The sequence below is a fragment of the Prunus avium genome, chromosome 4, assembly GCF_965620075.1.
Source record: "Prunus avium chromosome 4, drPruAviu1.hap1.1, whole genome shotgun sequence".
In the NCBI taxonomy this organism is placed as follows: domain Eukaryota; kingdom Viridiplantae; phylum Streptophyta; class Magnoliopsida; order Rosales; family Rosaceae; genus Prunus; species Prunus avium.
The window spans coordinates 17,908,771-17,928,205 of NC_142287.1; the positions used below are offsets into that span (position 1 = coordinate 17,908,771).

Consider the following 19,435-nt stretch of genomic DNA (forward strand, 5'->3'; position numbering starts at 1 on the left):
TTCTTGGAGTTGGATTCCCAGTAGGAATGAGCTTGCGATTCCTTCTTGACCCGGGTTGTCCAACTTATATAAATACAGGGCTTCTCTTCACTCTTTCTCACATCGCAAACTTAACTTCTCTACTTTCTAGCTTGAGAAAGATCTTGGAGAATTTGTACTGCTTGTCGAAGAGAGGAGTTGCCGTGCATCCAAAGTAAGTCGAGCCCATAAAAATATATATTCGTATATATTTTTTGTCTTTTTTGGCAGCAAGGTTGTGGTCCAGCATGGGTCGGAGCTAACGCAATAAGGCCTGGTGCAAGTGCTGGGCTCAAGGAGAGAGCATGGAGGAGCCAAGCCCAAGGCAGAAAAATGGAGGCGCTGGGCTTCGGAGCAGTGGCCAAGAGGCGTTGGGCCTTGCGAGTCGTGGGCTTGAGCTGGGAAGCAGGCCACGCATGCGGGAGCTGGGCCAGGAGGCGCGCGCTGGCGTGTCGTGGGCCGCATGGGTGCGCCAGGTGGGCTGCGACGGTGCTGGGCCAAATGCACTGCTGGCGAGATGGGCTCGAGTTGGAGGGTGCGCTGGGCTGCTCCAAGCTGGGCCATCTCTTTTTTTTTTTTCTTTTTCTGCCAGCTTTTTTTTTTTTTTATTTTTTATTTTTTCTTGTTTATTCTAACTTGTAGAATTTTCTTCTCTTCTTGCAGTTGTCTGTTGGTCATGTCTTCTGAAGATGGTAGGAAGTCAAAGCTCCCTTATGCTGAGAAGACCCGAGTAGGAGCTACTTTAGCGTCATCTGCAAGGGTCAAACATCTTGTTGGTGCAGATAGCAAGAAGATTGGTGGTATGCGCAACATTAAGGATGTCCCCCTTAAGCCTCTTGCTGATGAGTGTGGAGATCGTGATCTGCTCCGTGAAATAGTCCGTGCGCGATCTAGTTCACCTGTTGAGAGGCAAAGAGATGTAGATGTTCATATCCGAAGTTCGGGTCGTTTGTCCCAGTCGAAGAGTGGAGGTCGATCTGGGAGGTCTGCTCATCCACCCAACCACCATGATCCTGCTGTTGAGTCACGAGCAGTCAAGCGTGGATTTGATTCGTCGCCACCAATTCCTTTGGAAGTGAGGTTGGCAGAGGCTAAGAAAGCGAAAGAGTCATCTGCTCGGGCGAAAGGTTTTTCTGCAACGTCAGCGGCTGATCCCAAGGTGGACAAGTCCAGTCCTGCAGGGGATGTAGGCGTGTCTGATCTGCTCAAGACGCACTTTCTATCAAGTCCATCCGCTTGTGCTGGGCTGGTTGATCAAATCCGTCAAGCTGGTGATCTTAGTACCTTTTCAAGTCTTTCCTTGGAAAAACAAAGGGAAGCAACACTTCATCTGCTTCAAAAAGGAGTTGTTTTTGCTGCTGAGACCATTCGAAATTCGTCTGCTCAGCTCAGTGAGTTGGAGAAGAAGAATGCCGAGTTAGTTTGCAAGCTTTCTGCTGAGCAGGCTCGCTATGAGAAGAAGACGTCTGACTTGAGGGCGATGATATCCGAGCTGAAGAGTTCCCTTGCTGAGAAGGATTTCGAGCTTAACTCTTCTGTTGCTGACTTGGCTAGTCGGAAAGATGCTTACTTCCATCTTGAGCGCAAGAATGCCGACATCTCTCACAGCTATGACAAGCTTTTGGCTAGATTTCGTGCCTATCATGAGTCTGCTGAAGAATCTAGGTCTGAAGCTACCGTGGATGCGTACAAGTTGGGCTACCTGGACTGCACAAATAGAAAAGATTCATTCTTTGCCATTGGGGATGAAGACATTGAGACGCTTTGTCCTGAGCAGGTTAATGCTGTGGACATGGAAGGGGTTGAAGAGCAAGTGGCTGAAGAGGCAGTAGCCGAAGGAGCAGGAGAGGATGCAGCCGATGAGGCAGTAGCCGAAGGAGCAGGAGAGGATGCAGCCGATGCGGCAGTGGCAGACGTCATAGATCAGGCATGTGAAGCTGTTGAGAGCGTGGCTGATCAGGTGGACGCCTAAGAGGCTGCAGATTAAGGTTCCCCTACCGGTGTTTCGGAGTAGACGAAGACTCCTTTATTTCTTTTCAGCTTTTGTAGTCAGCTTTTTGTTTAGAACAATTGGTCTTGTTTGACCTATCTTCTTTTTTGTTTGAACTTGGCCGGTTGGTCACTTTGCTATGCAAATTTCAGTTTATTATTTTTTCGACTTCAATTTGCATATTGACTTGTGAACTGCTTGAGTAATCGGCTAGTGTCTTGGCTGTACATTTCCCCTTAGGATTTTTGCAAAAGCCAGGGTCCCTCTTGAGGGATTCCGGGCATCTTTTGCATTTTTCCAGAGAAAGCTTAGGACGCTTCTGGTCGTCGCCCTGCGTCTCCCTTAGGACACTTTTTATGGGCAACTGTATGACTATCCTGCCTCCCTTAGGAAACGGATAGGAACCTGGATGCCTCCCTTAGGAAATTCCTGACGCACCCTGCGTCTCCCTTAGGACGCTTTTTGTGGGCTGCGTATCCCGAAGGACGCTTCTGATCGTTGCCCTGCGTCTCCCTTAGGACGCTGCTTATGGACAACTGTATGACTATCCTGCTCCCCTTAGGAAACGGATAGGAACCTGGATACCTCCCTTAGGAAATTCCTGGCGCACCCTGCAACCCCCTTAGGATGCTGCTTTGCGGGCTGCGTCTCCCGAAGGACGCTTCTGGTCGTCGCCCTGCGTCTCCCTTAGGACGCTTTTTATGGGCAACTGTTTGGCTATCCTGCCCCCCTTAGGAAATGGATAGGAACCTGGATATTTCCCGCAGAAAGCATGGAGACCTCATTTTAAGAAATTCCTGGCGCACCCTACGTCTCCCTTAGGACGCTGCTTTGCGGGCTGCGTCTCCCGAAGGACGCTTCTGGTCGTCGCCCTGCGTCTCCCTTAGGACGCTTTTTATGGGCAACTGTATGATTTATCCTGCCTCCCTTAGGAAACAGATAAGAACCTGGATACTTCCCTTAGGAAATTCCTGGCGCACCCTGCGTCTCCCTTAGGACGCTTCTTTGCGGGCTGCGTCTCCCGAAGGACACTTCTGGTCGTTGCCCTGCGTCTCCCGAAGGATGCTGCTTATGGACAACTGTCTTTTGTTGTGGCACATTTTGGAATTTGCAGTAGTTTGCTTCTCTTCTTCAGAAATGTGCTGGGTTCAGTCATCTGCTTGTCGATGAATAGTAAGCCATTGTCAGTAACTGGTTTGTGGGCAGCCAAATCGGCAAATGATGTTTCTCCAGATGAATCGTTCCACGTCAGCTTCTTTAGTAGAGGATAGAGCTTCGGCCTCGATCCATTTAGTAAAGTAATCAGTGGCGACGATCATCATTTCTTTATTAGCTGGTGCCGTTGGCATGGGCCCCACTAAGTCGATGGCCCATTGCGTGAAAAGCCACGGACTGTTCTGTGGATGGTAGACTTCGGCAGGCAGGTTAGGAACCGGTTTGTACCGTTGGCAGCGATCACATCTTTTGACATACTCGGTTGAGTCATGGCGCATGGTAGGCCAGAAATAGCCTATGTTTAGAGCCTTCTGGGCGAGTGACCTGCCCCCAGAGTGGTTGCCACACTCGCCATCGTGAATTTTGTAGAGGACCTCAAGTGTTTGAGGGTATTTTATGCAGGTGAGATGAGGGCCGGAGTATGATCTACGAATGAGCTTGTCGCCTTGCATGTAGTATCTCGCGGCTTTCTGTTGGACCTTCCTAGCTTCGGACTTATCCGTTGGAAGATTTCCATTCACCAAGTAGTCGATGATGGGGTTTTGCCAGCTGGGGTCTTCATCGATCTGCATTGAGTCGATTAGCTCTATTTCTTCGATGCTTGGCCGGTCAAGGTGTTCTACCGGGATGGAGCGTTTGAACTGGGTGTCCAGCGCTGATCCTAGGCTTGCCAGCGCATCTGCATGAGTGTTCTCTGCCCGTGGAACTTGTTGGATGGTGAAAGTAGGGAATTCCTTCAAAAGTCCTTGGACTTTATCGAGGTACTGGATCATTCTCGGATGTTTTGCCATGTACTTGCCTGAGGCTTGATTCGTGATCAGCTGGGAGTCTGAGTAGATGGCCAATCTCTTGATCGACAGTTCTTTTGCTAGGCGCAGTCCGGCGAGCAATGCCTCATACTCTGCCTCGTTGTTTGAAGCAGGAAAGCCTAGTGTGATGGCTTGTTCCAACAAAGTTCCATCTGGGGTGATTATGACGACGCCTGCCCCTGCTCCTTTGTGGTTTGACGCTCCGTCTACATGTAACTGCCACATGTCGTTAGGTAGGTTTGAATCGGTGGGGGAGGTATCGTCTGCTTTTTCCTTGATTTTCGTGACCAGCTTCTCTTTTTCTGCTGTCGGAGTAAACTCTACAACAAAATCTGCTAAAGCCTGAGCTTTTACAGCGGTTTTCGGCCGGTAGAGGAGGTCGTATTGACTGAGTTCGATAGCTCATTTCATGAGTCGCTGAGAGACGTCGGGGCTGTGGAGGATCGATCTCAAAGGAAATTCTGTCATGACAATTATCCGGTGCGCTTGATAGTAGGGCCTTAGCTTTCTTGCGGAAACTACAAGCGAAAAAATGAGCTTCTCCATTTTCGGGTAGCGAGTCTCTGCGTCGAGGAGAGCTTTTGAAGTGTAGAATACCGGATGTTGTGCCCCCAGCTCTTCTCGGACGAGAGCTGAGCTGACGGCTGAGTCGGACACTGCCAGGTAGATGTATAAGTCTTCGCCTGGTATCGGTTTTGAGAGTAGGGGAGGTGTAGTGAGATAGGTTTTCAAGTTTTGAAAAGCTACTTCGCACTCGTCATCCCACTTGTCCTTGTGTCCTTTCCTCAAGGCTTTGAAGAATGGCATGCACTTGTCGGTAGATCTCGAGAGGAATCGGTTGAGAGCTGCTGCTCTACCCGTTAGACTTTGTATCTCCTTTGTTGTGGCAGGTGACTTCATGTTGAGTATAGCCTTGATTTGATTCGGATGTGCCTCAATTCCTCTTTGGGTGACTAAGTAGCCTAGGAATCGGCCAGACGAGACTCCGAATGTGCATTTGCTCGGGTTCAACTTCATGTTGTATTTTCGAAGCAGGCTAAATGCCTCGGCGAGGTTTGTGATGTGGTCTGCTCGCTGGGGAGCTTTGACTAACATGTCGTCTACGTAGACCTCCATAGTTTTACCGATTTGCTCCTTGAAAATTTTGTTTACCAGCCTTTGGTAGGTTGCTCCGGCGTTCTTCAGCCCGAAGGGCATGACTTTGTAGCAGTATGTACCTCTTTCGATGATGAAAGAGGTCTTTGCTTTGTCGTCTTCATGCATCATGATTTGATTGTAGCCGGAGTAGGCGTCCATGAAGCTTAGCAGTTGATTGCCGGAAGTTTAATCAACGAGCTGATCAATTCGTGGCAGTGGAAAGTTGTCTTTAGGGCACGCCTTATTGAGGTCGGTGTAGTCGACACACACTCTCCACAGGCCTTTATCTTTTTTTGCTACTAGAACAACGTTCGCCAGCCATTCTGCATAGGAGACTTCTTCAATGAAACCAGCAGCTAGGAGCTTGTCGATCTCGGCTTCAATGATGGCAAGTCGCTCGGGGGCAAAGTTGCGTCTCTTCTGCGCTACAGGTTTGATTGCTGGGTTGACGTGTAGGCGATGGCAGATGATCTGGGGATCGATGCCTGGCATGTCGGATGGCGACCATGCGAATACGTCTTTGTTGTTCTGGAGGAAGGCTGCAAGCTCTGCCTTTTCCTCCTGGCTTAGGCGCGAGCCGATCCGCGCTTTTCTCTCTGGCTTGTCAGGATCAAGGGGTACTAGCTCGACATCCTCTTCGGGCTTCCATCCTTCTTCAGGAGAGACCTCCGGACGGATTTCCTCGACTTGGTCCTGATTCTTTGATTGCTATTGGGGAGTAGCTATTCCCTTTCCTTTCTGGTCTGCTCGACTGTCAGGAACGGGATTTGCCTTCTCCTCTGGTTGCTCTACTCCCTTCATATCTGCCTGATTTACAGGGAGGAACTGTGTTTGCTTGCTTCTCTTCAGCCCTTGAGCTGAGCATTTCCTCGCCATTGCCTGATCACTGTTGATCTGACCGATACCGTCCCCAGGGATAGGGTAGCGGATTTTCTGATGTGTGGCGGAGGTGATGGCGTTGATTTTGCTGATCCATGGTCTGCCCAGAATGCCATTGTAGGGCGAGACTTCATCAATGACCATGAATGTTTGCGAGCTGATTACAGGTGGGGAGTAGACGTCGAGATCTATCGTGCCTACGGTAACCGTTGTTGCGCCATTGAAGCCGGTTAGTGACCTAGCTGATTTGTTGATTTTTGTCTCTAAGCCCATCTGCTGGATGACTGCCAATTGTAGGATATTGGCTGCACTGCCCTCGTCTGCATGGATTCGATCGACCATGGCCTGAGCAATTTGAATGCTAATGACTAGAGCGTCGTTGTGTGGCAGATCGAGGCCGACTAGATCTTTCTTTTGGAAGCCGATCACGGGATCGTCTTCTGCCGGTGGGAGACTAGTGGAGATCTGGGAGATGACAGTGGCCTGTTTGATTTTCCTCTTCTTTTCCTTGCTGGTCAGCCCAGACTCCTCGGAATCAGCCAGGATTGTGTTGATCCTAATGACTTTTTGGGGTGGCTCCTTGGCGGCATCGCGGTCCTCAATTCGTTGGATGGCCTGCTTCGCGATGAACTCCGTGCAGTGACCTTTTCTCACGAGTTCTTCTAGGTGCGCTTTCCAAGCAAAGCAATTATTCGTATTGTGCCCGTGTGTCGCATGGAAGGCACAATACTTTCTGGTATCCCTCTTATCCGGATCTCCCTTCAAGGGTGGCGGTCTTTTTACCCAAGGTTTGTCCTTTACTTGGGCTAAAATTTGATGTATAGGGATGGAGAACTTGGTGTAGTTCTCCTTTGTCGTAGCGTCTCCTTGTGGGCGCGACCTACGTTTGTCTTTTTCCCTACTGCTAAACCTGTCGCTTCTTTGGCTTGCCCGCTTGGTCGGCTGATTTTCCTACTCGGTGGACTTCTTCGTGGCGATTCGATCGTCATCCCAGAGCGCGTAGCGTTCTGCAGTCGCGAAGACCTCTGCCAGAGTCTGGCTGGGAGTGATAGTCAGCTCGCGGTATAAGTCGTGCTCAGCTGGAAGACCTTTCTTGAATGCAGAGGACGCGATTCGGTCATCGCATCCTACGATGTTAGCCTTTTCTGCTTTGAATCTCTTGATGTAATCTCGAAGAGATTCATTGGGCTTCTTGCGCAGGTTGTACAGGTGGTCAGGGTTCTTCTTGATCGTCCGATAAGAAGTGTACTCTTTGGTGAAGACATAAGCAAGCTCCTTGAAGCTGTTGATCGACCCGGAGGGCAGAGTATGGAACCAGTCCTGAGCTGCTCCTCGCAAAGTCATTGCAAACACCTTGCACATTAGCGCGTCTTCGGCTTTGTAGAGAATCATAAGGCTCTTGAAATGCTTCAGATGGCTTTCGGGATCGGAATCCCCTTTGAAGCAGGTGAAAGAGGGCGTTGAGAATCGTTTTGGAGGAGTAGCCTGCTCGATTTCGGCAGTGAAAAGTGAGGAATTTGCTCGGTCTACTTCCATGCGTAGTGTATCTTCGAAATTTCCGCCAATCTTTAAGTCTCGAAGTCGGTTATTTACAAGCTTCTCAACGTCTTCCACACGCATGGTTAGTCGGTCACGTGGGCGACCTCGGCGATTTGGACGACGCTGACTGACTTCCTCGTTGGTTTGCGAGGGTTGACCTTCTCGGCTGCGCTGCCTTGGCGGCGTGTTGGTAGACTGCGCTTGCGAGGTATTCTCCGCTTGGCGGTGAGAATTGGTTCTTCGAGAGTGAGCAGCGGAGCGCCTTTCTTCACGGTCCTCATTGTGAGGGTTATCTGGTTGACCTCCCTGAGAGCCTAGCCTTTCGTGAACATTTCTTTGTGAGCGAGCAAAGGAGCGCCTTTCTTCACGATCCTCATTGCGATGGCCGTCGGGTTGACCTCTCTGGGAGCCTAGCCTTTCAAGAACGTTTCCCTGCGGGCCCAGGCGGGCGCGGATGTTAAGTCGTGAGCCCAGCCTTTCGCGCACGTTGGCCCTTAAATTCAGTCTGGATGGGAGACTTCGTCTGCTCTGAGTGTGGCTTGCAGACGCTTGTGACATGTTGGCAAGCTGACCACGTTGTTGTCCATCTCCTTGTCTGTTTACTCCTGCTTGACCTGCTTGGTGACCATTGAACTGCATATCGGCGCGTTCGTCCATCCTTATCTCTTCGCCCTGTTGTCCAAGGCCAAGGTTTTGAGCCAAATTTATTTGGTTGAGGAGTTGCCTCATCAAATTATTTTGGTCGTCCATTCTCTGAGTTAGCTGGTCAACCCTCAGATTAAGGTCTACTTGACTTCGTGGATCGGGAGGAGAGAAGTGTGTGGAGCCCAGTTGCACACGGGCTAGGGTTTCATTAGAGATGTGAGCGGGAGCGTGCGTCGAGCGCGGAGGCAATGGAGGGAATGGCTGAAGTTGCTCCAAGATTGGGCCAAAGCCAACGGTGGCAGTGAGCCCACCTTGATGGGAGGTTCCTCCATGCTCGGCGATAGTGCTATGAAGGTGGCTAGATCCGGCCACGGGGCCTTGAGATGGTACGACGACGGCTAGTGCGGTGGTCCCAGCTGCGAGTCCGGCAGGCGGCACGGTGGTTCCAGTCACACGGGGTGGCTGTTGTGGTGCGGCAGCAAGAGTTTGCTGCGGGTTCATGGCAGCGAGAGGTGGTGGTGCCACCATGTCGATCGCGGGATCGTGGGAGGAGTAGCTTTGGGCCATCACGAATTTTGCCATCGCGGCGGTCTTGCCCCTCGTCTTCATGCTTCCAACCATGGTTGTTTGGAAGGCTTCGGTGGATTGGAAAATAGGAGGAACGGATTCCTTGAGCACACGTTGAGTATAACTCGTGCTCTCAATGAAAGCACCAAATGTTTGTGCAAATAATCTCGCGGGAGAATATTCGCTTCTAGATCCTTCAACCTTCTGTTTTCCTTCTCTCTCCTTCTCGATTCCTGTAAAAAAAGACTGGAGTAAATAGACCACACCCGGGGGGTGTTGGTCAAAGGCCCTCCGATGCCTAAGTTAGTTCGAGTGTTTGTAGGAAAACAATAGCTAAGCAAAGGGTACGAAGTTTGTATGGTGTAAACCGGGCGGCCGGAGCCGTGTGTGGTGGCCGGAGCCGTGTGGAGAAAATATGGAGAGTGGAGAGTGGAGAGGGAGAGAGCTTCGGGTATTTTCTCGGGTTTTAGATGTACCTTGAATGATGAATAAACCCATCTATTTATAGGAGCCTCGGGGCTAGGGTTTCGTAGAGATCGAGTCGGACTTGATAATATTTGAATTATCTCGTTAATTATAAGATAATATCTAATAATTAGGATATTATCCCTTTAATAAGATAATAACCAGATTATTGATATTATCTCATTAATTATAAGATAATATCCCTTTATTACGATAATATCCCAATTAATGATATTATCTTTATTAATTATGAGATAATACCATATAACTAAGATATTATCCTGATTAATTAATTATCCCAATAAATGATTTAATTAATTAATTTAAGGGATAATCTTCTTTTCCACGTGGCGTGCTCTGATTGGAGACGAAAATATTTGCTCCCACAGGTGTCATCAGGAAAAATAAGTATAATGATTTTGCTACTCTGCTCAAGCTTCTCAACATGATATAGGCAGTAACAACACAAAAACCCAACCCATTTCAAAACGGTTTTGCTACAGCAGTTTAATAACAACATTCAAATCTTAAGCAATCCTATATTATTCATAGAAAAGAAGAAAAGAAAAAAATAAACAGTCCTACTCAAGGTGGTTGATGTGAGTGGTTCGGCACTCTCATTCCTTAAGAGAGGTTAGGGGTTCGATCCCTGCTTTCGTATGGAGTCACCACTTTGGTCAGCACTTGACCCCTTACGGGCCGACCCAGTGTGAGTGGGGATTAGTCTGGGTTGTGGTTAAGGCTTAAAGGTGCCACCCATCCAGAACCACCTCGTGATTCAGACCAAAAAAAAAAAGAAAAAAAGAAACAGTCCTAATTTAACATTCAAAGGAATACCCATCACAAAAATGCAACAATAGCAAAGACAGTTTAAGCAACATATATATATCCTTTGATTACCTTCAAAGCAATCACGAACCATATCGAACCGTCCTCTTCCTGCCGTCTAACGTCACGAACATGACCCGCATCTCATCGAATGCATTGGTAAAAGACAGGTAGATCTGATCCGAGCCCCGATCCAATTCGAAGGTAAGCTCATCGCCCGACGTGGCAAGTATGTGGGCGATTCTGTTGAAAATAAACATGTTGTGTGAGACTTTTGAGTATGTAATACAAACACCAAATCACATAACAAATCCCACCCTCCTATGCCTGATTCTTATATATGCTCTCATACTCTCTTTTTTCCCAATTATTTGTTCATGCTTTCTACTGTGCAAAAAGATATAAATATAAAAAACAAAAAACTCTTCAGCCTCGTGTGTCTCGATTGGTTTCCCCTCCTACCTGGGTAGCGGTGGCATTGGTCCCGTGGTCTTGAGTTTGTGGCTGAAGCTGAGTGGTGGGTACTTTGGCTTGGACTTGGTTGCTTTTTTTTTTGCAAATTTGGGTGTTCCTCAGATCTATCCTGGATCCATACGTTTCTGGGGACAGTCAATTGGTTTGGTCGACTTGGGTGGTCTTGCTGGAACTTTCGTGGTTCTTGGAGTAGTTGCATAGGAGGTTGATCAAGGGGAGGGAAATGGAGTCCAACCCGGATTTCCGAATGGGGCTGGAGGAGAGGAACTTGTTGCTGATGAAGTTGTCGTGGTGTGAGGAAGGGGTTGAGTAGATGCAAAGCCAGTCGAGCTTGGGAGAAGAATTGACATCGGACCATTGGATGAGGGTTGAGTCACCCGATTTGGAGAGAGTGGTATTGTATAGAGACTGAAACATTTTGATAGGTTGGCATGAAGAAGGTGAAGAGAAGGAGGAAGATGAAGGGGAAGTGAATGTGGGAGTTTTTTGGATTGTAAGATTTTGGGGTGGAAATTTCAAGAAAGAATTAATGGGAGGAAGAAAGATACACCGATATAGTGTTTTCATTTGAACCGAGCCGGAAAAATCAAATGTTCAGGTTCAAAGAGATGACACCGATGTCCTAAAGAGATGATCATGAATGAACCCTTTCCCACAAATTCACTCATTACCATCCTTAAATGTATGTGACTAGTAGACTACATAAAGTTCTCTACCAAAGGCAGGAATTTATTAGTAATTGTTTAGAATACTTCTTTTTCTTTTCTTGGTGGTTCTTTTTTGGGTTCTGATTCTTCATTTGACTCCATTTGTTATCTGCTCATCACATGTTTCATTATTTGATCATCAACAAAAAAAGCAACTATAAAATGGGGATGTCGGTTTCTGACATGCAATCCACGAAATGGTTGGTAAATGAAAGCTTTATAAGGGATAATACACCACTTCTATGACAGGAAAACTATCAAAGTCATCCAACCTTATAGCCCGCACCTGTTCAGTAGATAGTTCTACTCAATAGTACGCATTGTTGCTGCACTTGAAACTGTACCTGGCATGGATGATGAGCTCTTCTTGGAAGCTTCTCTAATTCTAGAAGATGATGATGATAAGAAAGCCAAGATGTTTGTGGCAATGGATGTTGCAGCTCGAAAGAAGAAGCTATACAGAAAACTTCGCCAGTAGCATCTAAGTTGCTCGTCAGTATGCTAGTGTAGTTTTGATATGCTTATCACCCTCGTGCTTTTTTCCTATGTAAATTACATACATGGAAAGAGTTTCCCTCTACATAATGTAATTCCCTTGTGTATATCAGTAAGTTTTGAGATGAGCTTTTTCCCTGCTATTGAACAAGAAAGCCAAAGCTTCCTCTTCTCTTTGTTTTTTCAGCAAATTAACCTCACAACTGCTAATTAGCAACCGGATTATCTCCACACTATTATGAGTTTAGGTTTTGAAGCTTACAAAGTTGTAAATCGAATTTCATACTTACCAAGAACTGCAATACGTATTAACAATAATTTCTTACTTACAAGTAAAATAATAAAATGAAGTTACTGATCAATTAAAGAAAAAAAATTACCCAGATCAAGAAAAAAATAAAAAATAAATAAACTACTGTGTCCCTCTCTGATGAAGTAGAATTACTGATGAATCTTTTTCTGTTCTGTGAACCGCGTAAAGACCAAGGTCGTTTGCAAAAGTCGGATCCAAATTCCACTCTGTGAACTGGGAAGAGCCAATACAAACAGACACAGAGACGGAGAGGACCGTGTCACGACCTTGACAAAAGATTGGTGCTTTTGCTGCTAAATGGCATGGCCATCTCATTCTCTTCTTTTAGAATTTGCTCTCTCGCTCGCACTCCTCTCTACCTTCTTTTAGAATTTATCCCATAAATCATATAAACTTGATTCAAGACAGCGCCCGTAATAGGAGTACCCTAAGGTTGGAAGTAACTACTCCAAAAGTAACCTCACAAACTCAAGGGGTAGGCTGGTCTTGGGCAAAGGGTAATCAGCAGGGTCGACTGGACCGACATGTACCATCTTCTCCACCTTAAGCTCCACCTTCTGCTCTTTATCCTCCGGGGGCAGCTTAAGCACACCATCTGCGACAACACATATACCAGTCCGCGCAAGCTGCCCGAGGTCAACCTTGTCTGCTTCCACAAACACCTGTAAGTTTCCCAAGCATGACCCATCATTCAGCTGCAAAAATCTTGAACCCTTGCTTCCCTTCCGAGCAGTCTTCACCCAGCCACCAACCCGAACCCGCTGGCCGGCCAATGCAGACCAGTCATCATCAGGTCGCACAATGATGGATCGGATAGGAATTATATCGGAAAATTCCGCTTTTGCAATGGAGGCAGTGCCATTTAAGGTAAGGACGCCTAGTTGGGCACCCAGCAGCTTGGAATCGCCATTCACCATGACAAAGATTTGGAATTCAAAGTCAAGCAAAAGCCGGGTGTTGTTACCTAAAGAAAATGTGTATGTAAAGGCAAAGGACAACCATTTATTAGGATTTAAGCTGCAAAATCAAGGTATGCACCAAGGTATCTCGAAAATACAAGACAGGAACACACCAGAACGGTCTAAAGCTAAAAGTATATGCGGGTAATAAATAAAAAGCTCAGGGAATTCATAACAGAACAGAGATATGCAAGGCCTGCATGAATGAAGCATAGGACCAGCGAAACTAACGGCCACTACTATATCATTAAGTTATTATATTAAGATTTCTGATTTTTATCATGTAAACCAGCTAAAATGCACATAACTCGCACAGCCGAAAACAGGTAACACTGAAGACATGGAATTCATGAATTCAATACTAATAAACGCACAAGCACACACACATACTATCACTTCACTCAGTTATTTATGCAAAAATACAGAATATGCATACACAATCAAATCAATTCTGCACTGACACAAGTCTACAATGGTCCTGTGTGTTGGCAATTCTGCACTGACACAACTGCCTAAAGCAGCTCTCAAAACTTACCTAAAATGATACAATCACCTACAGCAGCTCTCAAAAACCCCTAAATATTCCAACATACAATCCAAAACCTACAGCAGCTCTCACATATGCAGAACCAAAACTTAAGATCACCATACAATCGAAACAAAACTTACAGAACAAAATTGACAAAAACACAAAACTTGAATAACAAAATTGACAAAAAAAACTTTTTTTACCGTTTTCGTTGAAAAGTCTCCGGTGCTGTCGAGCCAGAGAGAGAAGGGTCCGGCCGAGACAGAGAAGGTGAGGTAGTCGAGCTCGAGTCAGAGAGAGAAAGGATGAGGTTGAGCGAGACAGAGAGAGATAGACAGGATGTTGGATATGGGTGAATGGAGTATTTAGGTAGTTTAGCGGAAGCAAAAACAATGTAAAACAGAAAATAGAATAAAAGAGAGAGATTTGGACTCACTTCAGGATCTGGAAAATAAACTTTTTTTCATATCTCAACAATTCAAATCCATAATGAATTAGATTAGAGGGGTATTTATAGCAAACTAAAACCTAAAGACAATAGGATAAAAAAATTAGAAAATTAGTTAAATACCAATTTCTAGACATAAAACTATAAAAATACCCTATACTATTTAATGTATATAAACACACCCAAAATAAACCCAAAAATCAACAGCTGTATATTTTTTAAATTTAATTATGAAGATGAAACACCTTTATTACCCTTTTAACATAAAATTGGAATTCCTAATAAACACCAGACACCAGATCAAAACCTACATCCTCCAGTCTCTCATCTTCATCTTCAACCCCAATTTTCAGTTTTTGTTCTTCCACCTCAGTTTTGACGATGAAATCCTAAGCTCTGTTCTCAAGTAACTCTCTCTCTCTCTCTCTCTCTCTCTCTCTCTCTCTCTCTCTCTCTCCAACCTTGCCGATCAAATTCATGAATTTTCCCCTTCTCGAGAGCAAGAGAGAGAGAGAGAGGTGACGAGAAAGCAAGAGATCGACAGTTGGAGAGAGATTGAGCAACGCAAATGGCGACAGTTCAAATGCAGAGAGTTGCAGTATCGCCACAGGAGCAAGCCAATATTGACGCAGCGAAGAAGAACAGAATTCAAGTTTCCAATACCAAGAAACCACTCTTCTTTTACGTCAATCTTGCAAAGGTATGTTTATGTAGTAAAATAATTTATTTATTTATTTATTTGACAAATGAAGGAAAGAAAAGGAAAAGGAAAAGGAAAATTAAATTTAGTATGATGTGAGTATGCTGGATCTGTGAAAAATTTGGAGGATTTGCAACATGAGCAAATGGACAATGACTTGGCGGATTCATGGGATGAAATGGCTCAGTATAAAATCCTGTTCGATTTGCGATCTTCAATTTTGAGGTATTTGATTTTTTTTAATGTGAATTCATATTCGATTTTATTGTAGTATGATTTGGGTGATTTCATGTTCAATTAATTAAGTTGCTAGTTAAGTTTTCATAATTTTTGCAGTTTTGGAGTTTAAATTTGAAATGTAGATCCAATTCTTCTTTATTTTATATGTTTATTTTTGTTATTGCCGATTTGGAGATAAGCTATTGGATTTTCTGATTTCGTTCTAATTTGTATTTAGATATTCGTTTGAGTTTTAAATTGTGATTTTAATTTCTTTTTGTTTATAATTTGGATTGATTTCAGATTCAGTTTGGTTGTGGATTTGCTTTTGTGTTTTGGTTTGAGCTGTGGTTACAAATTTGTGATATTTGATTCAGTTATCATATTAATTGAGGTATGTTTTTTCAATTGAATCTGAGTATATTCATGTTTTTTCTGTTTATGCACTATTGATTTTTGAGTCGACTATAATTTTCTGTTAGGTAGCAATGTTATTACCTTATATTGGAACTTTACAGACATGCATTAGAAATAGGATTTCATAGGAAACAAGCAGTGTTATTACCTTATATTGGAACTTTACAGACATGCATTAGAAGTATGATTTTATATGAAACTAGCAGTGTTATTACCTTATACTGGAACTTTACAAGGGATAGACATGCATTAGAAATAGGATTTCAGAGGAATCTAGCAGTGTTATTACCCTATACTGGAACTTTACAAGGGGTAGACATGTATTAAAAATAGGATTTCATAAGAATCTAGTAGTGTTATTACCATATACTGGAACTTTACAATGGTAGACATGCATTAGAAATATGATTTCATAGGAAACAAGCAGTGTTATTACCCTGTACTGGAACTTTATAGTGGTAGACATGCATTCAAAATAGGATTTCATTGGAAACAAGCAGTGTTATTACCCTATACTGGAACTTTACGGTGGTAGACATGCATTCGAAATAGGATTTCAGAGGAAACAAGCAGTGTTATTACCCCATACTGGAACGTTACAGTCATTAATCAACATGAAAGTAAACTAGCAGTGTTAAGAATGAGTATATGACTAAATATCTCTTTCTTTTTTGAGTTGCTGGAAATCGACTATTTTATAGTCCTATGCAATCAGTTCAATAATGAAAATCCAATATAGTTTCAAGATTTTGTCCTAGATTCGAATCTAAAATACTGTTATTACCCTATACTAGAACTTTACAGCAATTAATCAACATTACAGTAAATGTTTGGTTTTTAAATGTCTTACTTTTGAAGCATTTTCTTGTTGAAATTGTTCTGTGAAATTTTGTCTTTGTTTTGTAGGTGGAGGTTAGTGTGTGGTGTTGGTTTTTGAAAGTAGATCAAGCTTCGTGCTCGGTTTGCATAAATGATGAAGATGATGAAATGAACAGACGGTTTGTAGAGATTGTTTAATGAAGAATATGCATGCTTGTAGTTACAGTTTTCAAGACACTTTTGTGTTGTAATAAAATATTTGGGTTTTTTTTTTATAAAATTGGGTTGGGCTTGTTTTGGGTGTTTTTTGAGTTTTTTTTTTTTGTTGGGCATCAGTGGTAGTCTTGTGATTTATAAGAACTTTAACACTAATTTCTTATGTAGTAAATGGATTTTGGGTGTGTTTCTAAAGTGCATTTTATGTGGGGTTTTTTTTATAATTTCAGCCTCTATTTTGGGTATATTAGTGAAGCTCCCTAAAAAAATCCCTTGCTAAAACAGAAATTCTAACATAAATAAAATAGGAAACTTATAACTCCTACTAAAATCTGGAAAACTTAAAAATCTTACTATAATCAGGAAAACTTGGAGAACAAGTTAGAAACTAATCGCAGGAATAAAAAAATGCCAGTTTTGAAGACCACATTAAATGACTTCCTCTTCCATCTCTTTCTTTTGTAAACCCTAATGGGTTTGACAAAGATGTCCTCATCAATTCGATTCGGTTCAGTCGGTTCGTTCAGTTCATTGATTTTTGAGTCACCTACCTCGAGAAACACCAAAAAAAAAAAAACCTCTGCTTAGTCACCTATCTCCACTGCATTGTTTTGTTTGATGGAAAGTGAAGGAATGCTTGTGAATTTGTTTTAAGTTGAGATTGTGTGAAAGACATGGTTGTTGGTGCAGGTCAATAACCCAGGACACCTTCCTGATATTAAGATGATAACACTATTTGGATGTGGGGCTCTGCTCTTAAGGGGTGATCAGCGCTGGATGCACCATAAACGATCTCCTTGACGGGATATTGATACCATGGTAATGTCCACTGGCTTTTGCAGTTTATTTCCTTGCCTGTTTTGTTTTCTATCTTGTGGTTGTGAACTTGTGAGTGCCTTTTCTTTTTAACTCCAGGTAGAACGTACAAAATTGCGGCCAGTTGCAAGTGGTCTTTTGACACCTTTTCAGGGGATCTGTTTTCTTGGATTTCAATTGCTTTTGGGTCTTGGAATTCTCCTTCAACTGAATAATTATAGGTTAGTTTACTTTTTATATCTGCCCTTGCATCCATGGCTTTTTTAGTTAATAAATCTGGTTAAACCAATATTATCTGCAAGCATGAACCTCTGTTTACTTCATTGGAATTGACAGCCGCGTTTTGGGGGCTTCATCATTGTTGCTAGTTTGACCTTTAATTGGGGAGCTTTATTAGGATGGGTGCAGTTAAAGGAAGCATTGATCCAGCTATAGTGCTCCCATTGTACCTTTCTGGAGTTTGCTGGACACTTGTGTACGATACGATATACGCACATCAGGTAAAGCAAATATGTCACTGTAGTACTCACATCACATGGTCAGAAGTTATAGTTTCCAAGATTTGTGTGTGATGAAACTATGGAATATGTGTAGGAATAAGAGAACTTTTCATGCAATCCAACAAATGATGTTTCTGACTATACTTGCAGGATAAGGAAGATGATCTGAAAGTAGGTGTTAAGTCTATTGCATTGAGATTTGGTGATTCAACTAAGGAGTGGATTACTGGGTTTGGAATTATGTGCATCAGCAGTCTTGCCCTCAGTCGATATAATGCTGAAACCGGTTTTGTTCCCTCCTTTATTTTCGTTTTGTTTTTGTTTTTTTAAAATAATTTTTTCTTTTACCATTATTGGAACTTCAATCCAATTCTTTTTCCTTCTGCCACATCCTCACACCAATCTTTCAACTGTGGAGCAGGGTGGCCATACTGTGTATTTTTGGCGTCTGCATCTGGACAATTAGCTTGGCAGATATGGACTACCAACCTTTCATCCCGGGTTGATTGCAACAGAAAGTGTGTATTTTTCGTGATATGATCTTGATTTCAAGTAATCATAGAGATTAAATCGGCGTATTGCATCAATGTTAATTTTGCCATACTGCATATTTCTCCAATCAAAGAGAAACAAAAAAGGTAAATATTGAAAAAAATATAACTTGGAGGAATTCATACACTAGGGAAGGAAAAGCTCATTTAGGTTTAAGATTTCTTTACTTTGTTTTGCTTTGAACATGTTGATGCTCAAAATGGTTCAGCCAAGATTGAGTCCAACTTAGTGATGAGGTGTGATGGATGATGGGTGAAGGTGAGGACCTTCAGCATGTGTGTGAAGATTTGGGCAAACGATAAATATACAGAAGACGAGATATACGTGGTTCACCCTTAATGAATGGGCTACGTCCATAATGTGTATTTGCATTTGTACATGGGGTTGGACCCAAATATAAAGGCAACACCGTAGTTCATCCTCCAAGTCGTATAGTGCACTACCCATAGTCCCCCAAGTCCCCGGGTAAGAAGGACATTGGAGGGAGGGAACTTGCAACAAAAAGTCAAGTGGTTTGCAAGTCCCCATTTTGTTATGCAAGGGTGCCGAAGGGCATCATAGTACGCCAAAAGGTGGGGGTGCCGAAGGTACAAGACTTGCATATCGCAAACAAGGTGCTGAAGGGCACGAGGGTGCCGAAGGCATAAGACTTGCATGTTGCAAGACAAGGTACCGAAGGCATAAGACTTTGCATGTCGCAAGGAGATGTGCTTAGGCACGGGGGTTGCCGAAGGCAAAGGGGATGCCAGAGGCGACACAAAGTTTGCATGTCGTAAGGCGATGTGGCTAGGCACGAGGGTGCCGAAGGCGACACAAAGCTTGCATGTCGCAAGGCAATGTGGCTAGGCACGAGGGTGCCGAAAGCAAAGGGGATGCCGAAGGCGACACAAAGCTTGCATGTTGCAAGGCAATGTGGCTAGGCACGGGGGTGCTGAAGGAGACACAAAGCTTGCATGTCGCAAGGCGATATGTTTAGACATGCGGGTGCCGAATAATAATATCTTCTCTTCTTCTTCTTTTTTTTTTTTTGGAAGAAGAGGAATTTCTGGGGGCTGGGCCTCTTGTATTTTGGTGAGCTGGGCTTCTGGCAAGGGTTCGAAAAATGAGAGATAAGTGTTGTTTCGGCAAGGTCGATAAAAAAAGGGGGCTTCAGCAAGTGTGCGACGTGTGTCGTGTAGC

General features: G+C 44.0%; 2 pseudogenes; one reads left to right on the forward strand and one right to left on the reverse strand.

Annotated features, from left to right (window-relative positions):
• Positions 1-12,524: 12,524 nt before the first annotated feature.
• LOC148294944 (asparagine--tRNA ligase, cytoplasmic 3 pseudogene) lies at positions 12,525-12,998 on the reverse strand (annotated as a pseudogene).
• A 1,587-nt stretch (positions 12,999-14,585) lies between these two features.
• LOC110755232 (4-hydroxybenzoate polyprenyltransferase, mitochondrial-like) lies at positions 14,586-18,244 on the forward strand (annotated as a pseudogene).
• The last annotated feature ends 1,191 nt before the right edge of the window (positions 18,245-19,435 follow it).